The sequence below is a fragment of the Microchirus variegatus genome, assembly GCF_963457635.1.
Source record: "Microchirus variegatus genome assembly, chromosome: 14".
Lineage (NCBI taxonomy): Eukaryota > Metazoa > Chordata > Actinopteri > Pleuronectiformes > Soleidae > Microchirus > Microchirus variegatus.
The window spans coordinates 25,580,583-25,597,631 of NC_139815.1; the positions used below are offsets into that span (position 1 = coordinate 25,580,583).

The 17,049-nt window shown below is 39.7% G+C and overlaps 1 protein-coding gene across 1 annotated transcript in view; it reads left to right on the forward strand.

Annotated features, from left to right (window-relative positions):
* Positions 1 to 365: 365 nt before the first annotated feature.
* Positions 366 to 17,049, forward strand: part of LOC310936998 (E3 SUMO-protein ligase PIAS1-like) — a gene marked incomplete at its 3' end in the record, with an annotated part of 69,410 nt that continues 52,726 nt past the window's right edge. Inside the window, exon 1 of the mRNA XM_083901178.1 lies at positions 366 to 386. The remainder of the gene's footprint in view (positions 387 to 17,049) is intronic.

Sequence of the window (17,049 nt, forward strand, 5' to 3'; positions counted from 1 at the left end):
TAATATGTATAAAAAAGTGGATTTTGGGTTATATAAACCCATAAATACTACACAGTGTCCCTTTAACTGGTAGGCTGCATGAAATTGATTGGGACCGCGAGTTTGAACTCTGCTCTGTAGTCATATAACATCATATGTAATCATATAACACCAAAGGTCCACGCGGGCCTTTAAAGATAACATGAAAGATCCGAGATACTACACGAGTAAAGAGAAAACTGAATTGATTTGTAAAAACGCTCTTGACGTTCTCTCCGTGTTTATTTTTCCCGCACTCGCTCGTGCTCCTGAACGCAGCACCGCCCGCTCCGTGTCCCAGTCACTTGACAGCGCCTCAACACGCTTGCGTGCAGAAATACAAGATGGCGGAGAGTGCGGAACTGAAGGTAAGGCGCAGCCTGAAATCATGTTACATTTTTAACGCGTTCTCCGCGCGTTTTCTCCCGCATGTCACACAGCGCCGCGGCGGTTGGAGCCTCCCGCGGCCGAGCCGCTGTCACTTCGGGGCTTTGTTTGCTCGAACGCGGCGGGGAACTTTATTTTGAATGCGCCTGCGCTCGCAGCGAGCGTGTTTATGTTGATGTTGAACGGACCGTTTTCTTCTGCACACCCGCCGCTGGGCTGCGCGGGGCGGGATTCACTTTAAAAAACCAGCCTGCTCGTTTCTTTGGTGCTGACTCGGAGCGAGCAGCGGTTCTTCGCCGCTGTTTTCTCGTTCATGTTTTCAGCAGAGAAACAGAAAAATAGGGAGGTTTTGGCGGCGTTTGTTGACGCTTTCAGTTGGTTCGGACGTGACAGCGGCTTCATGTGCGCTGCTGGTGGTCGCTTTTTTGAAACCGGGCGGGTTAACGGTGTTGTGGGTTTATTCTCACAGTCACACGTAGAAAACGACGGTGGTTCTTAAAGTGCGTTTTGAATAGACTACTTCATGTCGCGTCCGAGCAGAAGGCTCAGAGTCCGCTGCTCTGTCTGAAGTGACGTTTACCTGTTGATACTCGCGTGGATACTCCGCGTGCACAATGTTTTTTTTTTTATTTGAATCACGAAGCAGGATTAACGGTTTTTTACGCGCTGAACTTCGGCTCGATATCGAGTCTTTTTCACCCCTATCTGTCACCACATCTTGTGCCGAATCGGTCGCTCTGGAGCAGGTTTAAGTTCGAGATAACGGATCAAGCCAATGACCTGACCAATCAGATCACTGGAAAACCTGAACCGTATTTCTACAGGATCCCGACGGGGTCAAATTAGTTAACCGTTAGGTGACAAACAATAAACATATATATACACACATGGTGTATATGTGTAATATTAATTATGTATTTGTTTAGTGATAGTGTGTACTAGTGGTATATACGTATGTGTGTATACCTGTACGCATATATAGATGTGAATGATTTGTACAGTTTTAGCAAAACTGTTCAAAACAAACACTAACATACTTAATAATACATAATTAATAGTACACAAAAGCTACATTTTAATTTAATGTGTTCACAATAAAACAAGCTACATTTACACAAGCTACATACACGGATCAAGCCAATGACCTGACCAATCAGATCACTGGAAAACCAGAACCGTATTTCTACAGGATCCAGACGGGGTCAAATTAGTTAACCGTTAGGTGACAAACAATAAAGAAAAACATATATATATATATATATATATATATATATATATATATATATATATATATATACACACGGTGTATATGTGTAATATTAATTATGTATTTGTTTAGTGATAGTGTGTACTAGTGGTATATGTATGTGTGTATACCTGTACGCATATATAGATGTGAATGATTTGTACAGTTTTAGCAAAACTGTTCAAAACAAACACTAACATACTTAATAATACATAATTAATATTACACAAAAGCTACATTTTAATTTAATGTGTTCACAATAAAACAAGCTACATTTACACAAGCTACATACACGGATCAAGCCAATGACCTGACCAATCAGATCACTGGAAAACCAGAACCGTATTTCTACAGGATCCAGACGGGGTCAAATTAGTTAACCGTTAGGTGACAAACAATAAAGAAAAACATATATATATATATATATATATATATATATATATATATATATATACACACGGTGTATATGTGTAATTTTAATTATGTATTTGTTTAGTGATAGTGTGTACTAGTGGTATATACGTATGTGTGTATACCTGTACGCATATATAGATGTGAATGATTTGTACAGTTTCAGCAAAACTCGTTCTAACAAACACTAACATACTTAATAATACATAATTAATATCTCACAAAAGCTACATTTTAATTAAATGTGTTCACAATAAAACAATCTACATTTTAATTCAACAACGGTTATTAAATCCCGCTCTGCGCTTCTGTTATTACTCTCTAGACGCACAGTTTCCTGCAAACCACTCGCTTGATTATTATGTTTTTTTTTTTTGCCTTGACTTTATTTACTCACTGCACCGAGGGCTGCAACTAACGACTGTTTTCGATTAACCGAGTAATCGTATGGTCCATTAAATGTTGAAAAATGTTGATGGAAATGATAATGTTCTAAAATGTCTTGTTTTTGTCCACAAACCAAAACGATTCAGTTTTCTTTGTTACATGGAACAAAGAAACAGAACATATTCACATTTAAGGAGCAGAAAACTTCAGAAATTGATGATCAAAATAGTCATTAATTCATCTGTCAGGTCAACAACAGGTGTTCACTGAGCGTTATTATGACTTTAAATAAAGCTTTGCATTGCATTATGTTACATCAAAACTGCGTAATATATTTGCTGAACCGGCGCTGCACGTGTTGTGAATAGAGAGGTTTTCACGCTGCCCTGATCTGATGGTCAGCTGACGCCGAGGAATGACGATCACACCACAGCGTTGCCTCACATTTGCATGAATCAAAGAAAAAAGAAAAGTTGCATACACTTGCACCGTGTCAGCAGACACAAGCAGCCAGTGTATATAATGTTCTGCACCTGAATGAGAGGGAATTTCAATGCTGAGTGTTCATCATTGAGAAGAAGAGCTGTTTTGTGGCGGTGCATTATATGAATTGTTTGGTTGACGTTGTATTCGTGTCTCAAATTATATAAGGACGATACGGAAGGAAGGAGGTTTATTTATGAGACACTTGTGTGTGTGTTGCCCTCTTGTCATAAGTGTTTGCTTGTCTCTTCTCATCGTCTGATTACCTGGAGGCAAACGGCTAATCACAGTGAATGGAACGTGCTGAACTGGCCGTATACCTGTCAGCAGGGCATCTGTCCACACCGACCGGGGCCTACGGTGCTGCACACACACACACACACACACACACACACACACACACTGCGCCCTGATGAGGGCTACAGACATCATCAACCGCCGACTGTCAAGGCAGTTTGTTCTCGGCTTTTCTTAATCTATTACTGCCACTCAGAATAACTTTGATAAATGGAGGATAAATGGAAAGGATAGGCTGTTGTTAGAGTAATGATCCACTATGATCTCACCATCAACCACTTGCAAACACTTCATCATCTAACAGAAAGGGAAGCATTCTTGCTCAGTCCTCTTCAGGCAGACTTTACACAACAAACAAACCTTATGTTTTTGTGTTTTTTTTTTGAATAAAAAGGTCAAATAGGCTTAGGTGTAAACCGTCAAAAATGATGAAGGCTGGGTTCCATTTAGCTGCTTCTGTTTCAAGGTGCATGCTGGCTGGTCACACTGTCTGGACTGTCAGGTGATTGCTTGATGTTATGAGTACCAGCTGTGTGGCTCATGGTGTGAAAAGGTTCAAGTGTTTACTATTTATTCTTTTATAATGGTTATAAATATTTTAATTCCGTTTATTTTGAACGGAATTGTGATGTGATCTGTGGTATCAGAGGGATGGCAGCGAATGGTCATTTTTAAATATTTCTTCTCATTTTTATTTGAATAACATATTTTAAAAAATGATTACTGTGTAATATTTGTGCAGGTCTGTGAGAAACAAAGATGTTTTCTTCAGTCACTTTCTGCGATTTGAAAATTGCATTCAGCCAAATGGCGATTTTGATAAGATTTAGATTAAGTTGAATCTCGCTGTAACAGAATTAGCATTTCTTTTTATGTGGTCCTGATTTTTTATTTTTTTTACTTTTACACATGAATGTGCTGTAGCCAATAACTAGCTTTATAGTGTGGGTTTTTCAGAAAGGTTCAGTGACAGTGAGATATGAGGCTCTTCACTTATTTCAGCAGCTTAATTAATCAGGACTGTTAGAAACTTAACTTGAATCACAATCGTACAATGTCAGCCAAAGGTCAGCCACTTATCTGACCACTGCACTGCCAGCCTCTACCTTTAAGTGGATTTATATCAGGGCTCCCCTGGGCCCGCTTTTAAATCTGAATATCTGAAAAAAAAAGGCCCTTGAAAGTTTTGGAAAAATCCAGCTAAATAGACATGGGTCATTGAAAGTGCTCGGATTTTGCGCAAGAAAGAAGTTAAGTTGATATTTTAGGTAAATGTCTCCCTTGTTTGTTACGACGCCACCTACTGTTTCACGCCCTGTATTGCTTGATGTACGTAGACTAGACCTACGCAGAACAAACATCGAGTCCTTTATTACTGTGTTGTGGACACTGTCCACTGTCTCTCTCTCTGCTGTTGATGTGAGATTCCGTGCAGAACAATGAGCGAGTAAAGTTAAGCAAGCGCGAGCGAACGACGACGCGATGCCTGGGAAATGAAAATTCCAAGATCTCTGACTTTTGAAGTGATTGAATCGGACCAATATTTGCCATTTTAAAAATGTCAAGAAGGAACAACGTGGAACGCTGGATGTTCTCCCTCCATTGTTGGTTTACTGTGTCCCATTTTGGAGCTATGCTGTGTTGCACTGGTATGACATCACAACAGGTGATGCAGCTGCGTGTACATGGCTACATAATTTACCTTTCTGGCCCTCACGCCCCACTGTGGAAACGTCAGCGTCATATCATAGTGTCATTGAAGAGCTTGGCTTTAATTTTCTCTGACCACGGTCAAGGTTTTTTTTTGGACGTTTGCTCCAGACTTGGTGCACATCTAACCAATTTATTTGTGCTGTTGGTGATGTGACTTAAAAATATTCATATTAGTGAAACTCTCTGGTTAAGTTTGCATTGAAACGATGAAATTACAAATGTTAGGATTCGTCTCCTCTCTTCTTCAGTATTATGTTCTTTTTAGTTTCCACATGATCATTGGTATTGGCTTTTTCCCCCTAGTTCCTAATCATTTATTCTCTTAATCGCATCATGCCTGATGTGAATAAAGAGGTTGCATTGAAATTCACCTCCGAATCATTTGCAATTTCACACTGTTTATCGTTATGGTTGTTGATGTTACAAAAAAGTGTTGGACTTAAATGTCAAGCATAGTCCCAAATAAACGCTGTATCAAATCTCATGATGAAGAAATGAGGACATACAAGCATTTTTCGCCCCCTGTGGTGGACGTCTGTATGTGCAGGAGTAGAAGGCAGCAGTGTTTTTTTATTAGTTTTAGCGATGGGTCAGTGATCAGACGTGCACCCCAGTGCCCTGGCAGCGTAGTGTCGGCGTGGTCGCCACACTCAGACTATGTTGTAATTTAACTTGATAAAGCAGAGTTGGAACCTATTGAGCAGGTATTGATCCCCGTCTTCGGCTATTTTTAGACTTTCCCCCAGTGTTTTGCTGTGAATCTATACGTGTTCCTTTGTGCCAGCTGCTGTTCTGTTGCACAGCCTGTAATGAACAGACCCTCTGCCTCTTTTGAAAAGCCAGATGTGGTCTTAAGACGTAACCTCTCAGCACTTATGGGCTTTCTCTGATTAATGATAGTCAAATGCAGTTCTTTAGGGAGAGAGAGAGAGAGAGAGAGAGCTTCTTTTATGTAGCCTGCTTTTTCTTTTTTTCATATTCATCATGTAAATTATCTTTTAAGGCAGCAACTCCCATTTACTCTCATTGTCAGTTCAGCTACGCATAATATTTTCTTTAAAAAAACAACAGTGTTTCTATGTAGACATTAACAGATTCTTGTTTTTTTGTCGTACCAGGATTCAGAAATTGTCTTTTTTAGCACATAGGAATAAGAAGAGAAGCAGCCGATACGGAGGTGGAGCTTTGGAATATTATATTTTATTTGCCTGATTATTGCTTATCAGTTCATCTTATCCTGCAACACAACTAACTAATCAACAAAACATCTCCCTAAAAATCCAAAAGGTTTGACTTGTATTTGTATTTGACTTAAATTTGTATCGGTGCTTGAAAATTGACTGTAAGTTGATTGACTATCTGCATCAGCCCAGAGAAATCGAAAAAAATATCACTTGATTAATCGAATATATATCAATTACTAAATTAACCATCACCATGATTATTAAAGAATAAAAGCTCCATATGACAAAAAAAATCTTTAAAACTGAATCAGACATTTTCATTGTCATTTTCATTTCATGGACCTCGATTAGTGAAAATAATCGTTAGTTGCAGCCCTAAAAACAACATTTTCTCTCAGGTGGTCGGCTGCTGAAGCTGTGGACTAAACATTAGTCAGTTCACTGTTGAGGATGATTCACAGTATACTTGTGTTGTTTTAACACAACTGAAATAAAACTTAGTTCACCATTTTTGTCTTATTTGGGCAAAAGCATAAAAATAAAAGAAAATTGAATTACAAATTAGTTTTTTATCAGTTAAGCAGGTGTGGGATTTCTTAATTTACTTTACTTCACAAACTCACAAAGCAGCGTGTGTTAACTGTGTGGACATGTCATTGCTTTCGGTAATTATGTAAGGAAGAAAATACTTACCGAGCCACTTATAAGAAACCAGTTAAACTACATTTCAACAATACTTGCCAATCCTAGATAATCGACAATGGCCAATAAATGTTGCTTTGTCATAGAAGCTTTACTATTTCATCCATTTTTCAATGTCCTGTTTTTAATATTGTGACACCAACCATGTTTACGTGCCTCGGCACCGGAGTCCATGCACCGTTCACCAGTTAGCGCCGTTAGCTCCTTTTAGCGCCGTTAGCGCGCCTACAGTCGAACTGGAGCGGTCTGTTTTATCAAACGAAAAGAGCAGCTCTACAAATAACCAGCGTACCTGTGTAACTGCGTATGTTTCCCTCTGTTTTTAAAGTTTAGCGTTACTTTAGAGACTCATTTTAACAATCGGGAGTCACATAAAGATGACGTCACGCGTCTTTTCCCGGTCAGTTGTCATGGAAGAGCGCCGTGCGTTAACGTGCGTTAACGTGCGTTAACGTTGACGACATTAAAGCTGTTAACCGTCATTAACGCGTTAACTCTAATATTTAATTAAAGAAAGAAACAAAATGGGAAGATTTAAAAACAGCTATAAAAATTATAATGTAAAAAATGGCATCAATTATTGACCTTTGGCTGCCCTGTTTTCTAAAAATCGGCATTGACCATAGAAAATCAGTCGAACTCTTGATCAAAATTCCTTTTATATCACCATTTCCTGTACTGTACAATATTGCGCAATGAATCGCAGCTCATAAATTTAAAATGTAAATTTGCGGTAATCTATTCCCCCTCCTTTCTCCTTTGTCAAATGACTATAGTCATTAGGACATAAAAGTATTCAAAAAAATAATTAAATGACCATGCATAAAGAGCTTTTCACACACACACGCACACACACGGCAAATGTGCAGTGTTTTATTTTAATGAATGAATTAGACTCTTTTGGTTCATGTGTGCACCATTGGGGGCTTTTGTGAGCAGACACACGCTCTGAAGCCCGCGGAGCATCAAAGAGACTGAGATATGAAGCGAAGAGGCTGACTACAAACATGCAGCAGTGACAGTGTGTGTCAGGAGTCACCAGCCCACCACTAAGACACAGAGTTCAGAGGCTGTGGATGCACAGAATGTTGATGGAAAAAGGGGAACGCACAGGAAACAGATATCCTCCGATACATTTTCACAGGGTTATTAGATTGAATAAAATAAAAAAACATATAAAAACATATCCAGAATGTCGTGAAACATGCTTCAAAGTCATTCAGTTATGTATGAAATGTATAAATTATAATATTAAGTACATATTCTAAAAAAAACAAACAAACACTACTGCAGATGGATATTTCCATGAGAATTAAATGTTTTTTGGATGATAAAATGTGGAAATTTGGAAATATCTGCCACTGTTTTCAAAAGCCCAGGCAACAACAACGTTAAGAATTACTTCTCTTTTTTGGTAAAAACATCTCAAAGATCGAAGAAAAAGCAGCCGATTTTCATAGTCGAGACACGAGAGGTGGAGGACATTCTTTCTAGAGATTCTTTTAGGAAAAACGATCAAAACAGGCATTTGACTAATAAATGAAACATTTTAATTTATTCATTTACTGGTTTGTCTGCCGATTATGGATGGATGGATGGATGGATGGATGGATGGTTTGTCTACAGTGTTTGCTAACATCTGTATTTGGTTGCGCTACAATTAGTTGACATTGGCAAAAATGTATTGACAAAATGAGTTGCAGACTAGGTTAATTGTTGAGGTATGTCATCACGCATTTATTTCCTCTGTGGAGCTGACTCAGTTCGCACTTACTTAGCTCTACGTGAATTGAGATTACATATTTGTTTATTACTTTCAGGGTTCCCATGGGTCCCTGTGCTAAAAAGACACGAGTCATTGAAACTGCTTGAATTTTGTGCAAGAAAGAAGTTGATATTTCAGTTAATGTCTCCCTTGTTTGTTTGTTTGTTACGACGCCACCTACTGTTTCATGCCTTGCATTGCTTGTGACATACATAGACCATCTCTGGTTCACCAAAGAAAATGACAAAGACTGACTTTGACCAAGATCCCAAGGATAATCACTTGTCCAGATGCAGAGCGTGCTGCAAAACAGACATTTGTCCTGGAAAGTCCTTGAAGAGTCTTTGAATTTGAACCCTGTGCTTTGCAATCTATGGTGTAGAGCCAGAGCTTTGATAATTTGCTTAGGATGACAGTTTTGAGTGTTTGTATTTCGCTTTGTATCTTGTGTGCATTTATGCAGGCCAAGACGCGTTCATACCGTCCTCTCCTGGACAACTTTGTAATTACCCTAAACAGTTTGTGTGCTTCTAGGCTGTACATTTTCAAGGGTTTTTCAAAGTCAAGTGATTTGTCAATTCATGGTTTCAATAATGGACGACTCGTCGGCTGTCACAACAGATATCCTTACTCTGTATGCTATTATACCGGCACTGCTGCATGAATGTGCGATGCAGTTGCCTCACACAGACTCAGAGCTTTCAAAAAAGCGTCTGATGTTGCCATGCAGGCCCCCCCCCCCCCGAATGTGTCCTGTTGCATTGCATTTTGTTTCACAGGAGTCCTGATCTGCCTGAGCTTCTTTGAACTGTCTTCTTCTCTTCTCCTGAGCTGCTGCTGCAGCAGCAGCAACCTGGCAATACAAATAACTGTCTGTGCGCTGGCGGCTTATAGGTGGAGACAGTCTATTTGTAGAGCCTGTGGCTAGGTTAATCCCTAATGATACAGCCTCTCATCTCTGCTCCCCTACATCCTTTCTGCACCTGCCTATTTCTCTTGCCATCATTATTATTGTCGCTGCCGTTAATTTTTGGTTTACGGGGAATTACATGTTGGGCGTAGAAATTACCGTTTTGAATGATAACCGTTCTTATCTGCTGCCCCCCGTCTAAAGCTTACATGCATGTGCCGATGTCCGTGCACGCTTCCAATGCTCAGACTTGATGATTGAGTATGAAATGTGGCAGCGCCGCTTGTTTAAAAAAAAAAATCTGGTTGGTGAAAAGCGGAATGAAAGATGTATGGCAGCATTATGTATTTAAGCTCAGTGTGAATCATGATCTTGTTTGGTGCAGAGATGTCAGGTGTTAGGCATCAGAGCAGCAGGAACTAACGGTTTCTGAAGGGTTTATCACCCTTTTTTTTGCACTTGTTTTGGCAAACCACAGATTCAGTCAGACCTCATATTTACGATTGAGGGTTGTAAATTTAACCGATACAGTCGCTGAAAATGAACTAGAGTCAATTAGTCATTATGGGTAAACAATAGAAATGCATGGTTTTCTTAGCTAAAGTTGTACATTGGCGAAACATTTATTTTGTGATCTTATTGATTCGTATTTGACTTGAATATCTGATTCATGTGACATATCCTCTGTCCAAGTTTTGGAGCTATGCTCCCGGCTAAGGTGCAGCTCAGAGGTCGCATCGTCTCGTCTCACATTTGTTTCTCTGCACTTTGACTCCTTCTGTCTGGTTGATGTGTGCATCTGCTGGTAAAAACAAAACAAAACTAAGAGGTCTGCAGGGATGATACAAACACAAACAACAGAGATTGTCTGTCAATTCATTAATAGATTCCATCCATCCATCTTCTACTGCTGGGGTCACACCCTGGACAGGTCGCCAGTCCATCACAGGGCCACACATAGACACAAACAACCATCTACTCGCACTCACGGTCAATTTTAGAGTGTCCAATTTGCCTAATCCCAAAATCTGCATGTCTTTGGACTGTGGGAAGAAACCATGCACCCATGCACACACAGTGAGAACATGCAAACTCCATGCAGAAAGGCGCTTGTTCCAACCGGGTCGCGAACCCGGATCTTCTTGCTGCAAAGTCAAGAGTGCTAACAACATACTTATTTACAAGTCTACTGATGTGCATATCAATATAATAGTGTTTTAGTCCCTTGTAGTACTTTTTGTGTTTTTTAATTATATTTTTGTTGTTGTTATGGCAATGTGCCTGTATTCGGACAAAGACGGGGAGCGAGAGACCTGCAGTAAAGGTCCATCTGGCTGAATGTCGAACAAGTGAGGAGCGGTTAGATCATGTAATCTAACCACCAACCCCCCCCCCCCCCCCCCCACCCACGTTGGTGCTTTTTGCTGAAATCAAGATTGCTTTAACCATTTCCAGGTTGTGAACTTGGTTTTGCTTGTTTAAAATACAGTATACAACTCGACTGGTTTGGGCTTGGAAATGATGAATGGTTTTCACTCGTCATTAACATTCTTAGCATCTTGTCCCTGTCCCGAATAACACGGCGGTAAAATAGCAGACATTTTGCTCTCGCTCACTGTGTTGCGCAGTTAATGTCTTGCATGCCACCACTTTTCTTTGAAATTATTTGGAGACATGTCATTTTTTAAAATTTTGTTTGGACAAGTTTGAAATCATTTGGGCAAAACCTCACAGTATTTTCAATTAAAAATAAATAAATGAAAAAAAATCAGATGGCCTTGCAGTTAGTGGTAGCCTGCCCTGAGAGTGGGCGTTTGTCCCCAACTGGATCATACCAAAGATGTGAAAAATGAGACCTACAGCCTCTCAGCATATAGCAAGGTGTAGGAGGAAGTTATTTGCAATGGACGAGCATCCTCCCATCCCTTGGGAGTAGAAATACTCCTCGTTGCTTCATGCTATGGGAACCGGAGTTCAGCACCGATTGGATGCTCCTTTGTGGAGTGTGCGACTCGGTCATACAACCGACTCTGCCAACACTTACTGTGTGGAGATTATTTCTTCATTTAAGTATTTTTTTTCTTGCGAGACCAGCCTATATTTTCCATGTACCACCAGATAAAGATAACACACACGCTTTGTCACCTTGCGCTGTGTGATATACTGGATTTTTCCTTTTAGGTAAACAACAGTCAAATTGACATAAAGGCTCTGTTGTTGTGAGGTGTTTTTGTGCCAGAGCCCATGCTGTCTGCAGCCATTGACTTTTCTGCTAAGCTTTTCTCAACTCCCGTGGTGATTTTGTCACACAGTGCTGTTGCCGTGGCAACATGTCACATTTTAGATGGACACACGGGCAGGTTCGTCGTCTGAGTCTCTGTTGTAGTTTGGAGCACAAAATGAAAATGTCCAGCTGGGGGAAAAGGACATTCACTGTCCTCCACCCTTTTTTGTGATTTGTGAGGTTTTTAAATATTGGAATATTGGGGAGATTTACAGTGAGATTAAAGGTGAATAAATGAAAAAAAAAAAGGGTCATGTGAAAAGCCCGCCTTCATAAAATATGCCTTTATCCTGCTGCGAGATTTAAGAGTCTGGTGTTTGTCAGACTTTTCCCTTAGAATTCATAAATCTCTCCACCCGAGGCGTACAGCTGTGTGCAACTTTTGCAGAGTTTAGTTACATTCCTTCAGACTTCATATTTGTGGCTCATAATTCACTCATTTGCAGCAACTTGGCATGAGGTTTTGTGTATGACATGCCTAAAGATTAGCTGCTGTTCTCTTTATAAATACAGTTTATAACTCACTACCTTATCGCAATGTGTATTAAACGTCATGCTGCCACCAGGACTGCAGTCACTTCGAATAATATCTTCAATTGATCTGGTGTTGCGTAGTGATTTTGATGTTTGGTCCACAAAATGTCACGAAACACTGTAAAACGTTGACAAGTGGATGACATCTTCAAATTAGAGCTGAAACAATTAATCGATGACTAAATTAATGGTCAACTATTTTGATAATAGATTAATCGGTTTGAAGCATTATTAAAACAAGATTTCTGATTGTTTTAGCTTCTTAAATGTGAATATTTATATTTGTTTCTTTGCTCCACATAAACAAAGAAATCATTCAAACTGAATCATTTTGGTTTGTGGACAAAACAAGACATTCAAGAACATCGTTATTTCCAGGTTTGACAAACACTGATCAACGTTTTTTTAACATTTTCTGACATTTTATGGACCAAACAATTAATTGAGAAAATGATCGACAGATCAATTGACTACGAAAATAATCTTTAGTTGCAGCTCTACTTCAAATGTCTTGTTTTGTCCATAAATTTAAAAATATTAATTATTCTGTCAAAGAAGAAATTCACATTTTAGAAAACAAAAACAAATCACACACATCACTTAAGCCAGTTTAAAATTGGCGATAAACCTATTAATCAATAAACTGTTGTTTAGTGGATCTGGTCTATGGTAAATAAATGTATTTATCAATTTAATTGAGATAAAATTTAATAGAAATTATGATGTCACAGTTTTCTTTGTCATCAATATTGGTCTCAAATAAAAGGAAAAATCTTAGTATTCTGCATATACCTTTAGCTGTTTGTTTTTCTTGGCAAATTGTATCCATTGTTTCGCCTCATATTATCATATATAGTCATATTATACACCTGCAGCTCCATCTCAGGTAGTGTGTGTGTGTGTGTGTGACAGGGAAAATAATCTATCTTGAATGTATCTGTTGAGCTTAAAGGGTTAATGCCTATTAATAGAAGTGAGCGGATGCCGTCGTCTCTCCAGTGACCTGTAACCTGAGGGAGCGCTCCTTAAGACACTGATTCACCAAACACTCCTCATTCTTTAGGCAGACGCATGAGCCGGAAATCCCTCAGCACCTTTAAGAAAACAGCCTGTGTATGCTTCGCTTTGAGCAGAAAATTAAATGAAAAAGTTGTGCTGATCCAGGAGGTCACCTCTGACCCGTGGAATAATGGCTACAGAAGCAGTAGATAGCTATTGTACCTTATTAACTCCAAAGGAAATTAAGGCATGCAGCAGTTTATTCAGCAGAGGCAGCAAAAAGCAACACAAAACAAACAACCGAAGTAATTACTAGAAAGGCGCAACCTACAACAATCCTACACACGTCTGTCTGCTGTATTTTTTTGTAATACTAATGAAAAACAAGAGATAATACAAATATAGTACTATAATCTTCACTCAACAACAACAAAAAACAAAGACCTCACCACATTTTTAACATTTATAAATTCATTAAATAATATTATGTATTATGTCGTGGTAATAGTTCAAGGCGTCGTTGTGCAGGAAAACATGATATTCAAACACTTTATTCTCTTGATTTTCTCCTAACGACACGGTCAGGATGTTAGAAACATTGCTGGACGTAACACTATCCCATACATCGACATCACAATGTATGACCTCAGTGCCAAAACATGTCGTTTAATTAACACATCTATGACGATATCGACAAAACTGAACATTACTCGTAGCAGAAAAGTGAGTAGTAATAAACAGATACTACACATTTAAACAGGAACTGTGCAAAGACCCTGTGTGAGTGCAGATGTGCAGTGCTATTTTGTGTATTGGCTGTCAGATGTCCATTTCTCTGCAGTTGTAATGTCCCATCTGTCAATCAATATTGTCTCAAAGGCAGCTTTTAGTGAAGCTGGAGAAAGGAGCTCTGCAGCAGCCCCACCATCTGTCACGTAACTGTAACGTTACAACGCGTTAGTTCGCCTTTTTGCGACCTCGCTAACGATCATTTTTGCAGTGATCGTAACAATACAGCCTGTTTATTTGTAAATGCAGCACGAGTGCATCTACCACTATGTCACAATCCCAGCTGACGTAGGACAAAAGGTGGAGGTACGCCCTGGATCGGTCTCCAGTCCATCGCAGGGCCGACATAGAGACGAACAATCGTTCACACGCACTCGCGCCTGTGGGTATTTAAGAGTGTTTAATTAACCTCTGCATGTTTTTGGACATGTGGGAGGAAACCGGAGAACCCGGAGAAAACCCACAGGGAGAACTCTCACAGGGCATGAAAACATGCAAACTCCACACAGAAGCCAGTAATCCATCTTAATGTGAGGCAACAGTGCTAGTCACGGGTGTTCTTAATACAGCGCATACAAAAAATTAATGACATTTGATTGTCCGATGTAGAGCTGGGCGATATATTGATATAAAAAACATTTTGATATATTTTTTTAATGGGATATGGAATTAGACCATATCGATATAGTTCCTTACGGAGCTTTGAATTCTAAAGAGCTACTCCTGTTGTTATACAGTTTACATTTTATTAGTTGAACAGCTGAGGATTTATTCATGAACCAGGTGAACAAACCTGTGTTTATTATTTATTCACTTGATTTTCCAATAAAACTACTTGTGACGTGTCATATTTGGCTTTGACTTTGACAGAACAGCTCTCACTTTGCGGAAACAAAATAATCAGGACATGTATCGTATATGGATATTCAGCCTAAATACATTGGGATATGACTTTTGGTCCATATGGCCCAGCTCTAGCACGATGAAGTAAAAGTTTATTTATAGAGCACGTTTAAAAACAACCGAGGTTGACCAAAGTGCTGTACATATTGAAGTCAAAATATAAAAATAGAAAGCCTGAAAACCTAAAACATTTAAAAACGATATATAGAGCATAGTAAAACAACAAACAAAAATGACATTTTGATGTTTTCAGTGTAGGTCACATCCAGACCCAATTATCAGATCCGATGTCCCTGACCATAATCATTAACTTTTTCAAAAGCAGCAAGTTAAACATCCTTGGAAAGCTAATTAAATCAAGCATGACCAAATCAAGAAACACTGGCCAGAGTTTCTTTAGTTTGTTCCTGGCATAATCCAAATTGTATTTGTTGTTAAACTGGGCATATGAGCAGTGGGCAGCACACATAGCTCGGTCCTGGGGTTCAAACCACCAACCCTCTCTCTTCCATCTCATCGGCATGTTCTTGCCAAACCTGTACAGTTGGATTTTGGTGTTCACTCTTAGCTTCAGTTCCCTTTTGTGAAAATGAAAATGATCGTCCATTCCAGTTTTCACATCAACATCTGTCAGATCTGTCAGAAATACATCTTAGCGTTACAGTCGCCTGATGTTTTTGAACTAGGCTTTAACCGGTCACGTGGATACGAAGAGTCCCTGAGTTTAGCTGTAGAGTGCATGTATAAAACGATCTTATGCTATTTTCAGAGTTTAAACATAGCAGCATGTGCACAGCAGTCACACTTCCCCGAGTTTTGTTTCTCGTTTCCTTGCAAGTGGCAGCAAAACTATTTGCAGTGTGCGCCTGCACCCCTTTGACACCAGATTACAAACGACACCAAACATTGTTTCGTGCAGTTCATCAAAGATGGATTTCATTATGCACTGAGACCTGTTTCTTCAGGTGTGGCGGCACAGCCCTTAGCTCAGAAAATGATTATGATATAGGAATCGTTCTCATCTTCGTCCACCTCTGCTGCCATTTATGCTCGGGGGTAGGAGTGGCCTGAGCCACATTTTTTGTCCCAACCTCTGTGCACAATGTGCGCTGGGTCTGACACCACAGAGGCAGGAGGGAGGGAGGGAGGGAGGGAGGTAGAACAACAGGCAGAGATATTTCAGAGTTTAGCTTGAGTCAGAGAAGCTGGAAGCCTAAAAGGAGGGGGGATGGGAGGACGGAGAGGGTGGAGGATGGGGAGGGAACTGGCACACAGTACACAGCCCTCTAGCTGAGAGTGGGAGCTTTATATAATGGCCAGGTAGTGTGCATGCTCCCCCCCCCCCCATCCGCCTCCACAACTCCTGCACTCCCACACACGGACGCACACATGCTGCAGAACCTTTGCAGAAACTGCTTGGTACAACGTTATTAGCTTCGCCATCGTCTCGTCTCCTGGGACTCGAGAGAACTGCATTACCGTTCACTTCCTCAAAACAACGTAAAAGTCAATAGATCTTTTTTTGTTCTTCCAGGAGATGTGTGTTGCTTCAATGCCACTTTGGTCTGGTTTGGTAATGGCCGGCGTAACCTCTGGGGAGCACGCAGCGCTCTGTTTTAGAACTTTTACGACACTCTGTTCAGTCTGACGTGAGACGTGGCCAAGATGAACACTGTCCCTGTTGAGGATGACAATTTAATTTAACACAATTGACATTTAAATGTACACTACCGTTCAAAAGTTTGGGGTCACCTATACAATTTTTTCCGTCTTTTCCATTTCCATTTTATTCATCAAAAGAGTTGCAAAATGAATAGAAAATATTGTCAAGGTATTGACAAGATTAGAAATAATGATTTATATTCAAAATAATAATTTTGCCCTTCAAACTTTACTTTCGTCAAAGAACCAGCAAAACCGTTTTCAGCTGCGCTAACATCATTGCACAAGGGTTTTCAAGAATTTTCCAATCATCCAATAGCCTTCTAACGTGATTAACAAACACAATGTACCATTAGAACACTGGAAATGGGCCTC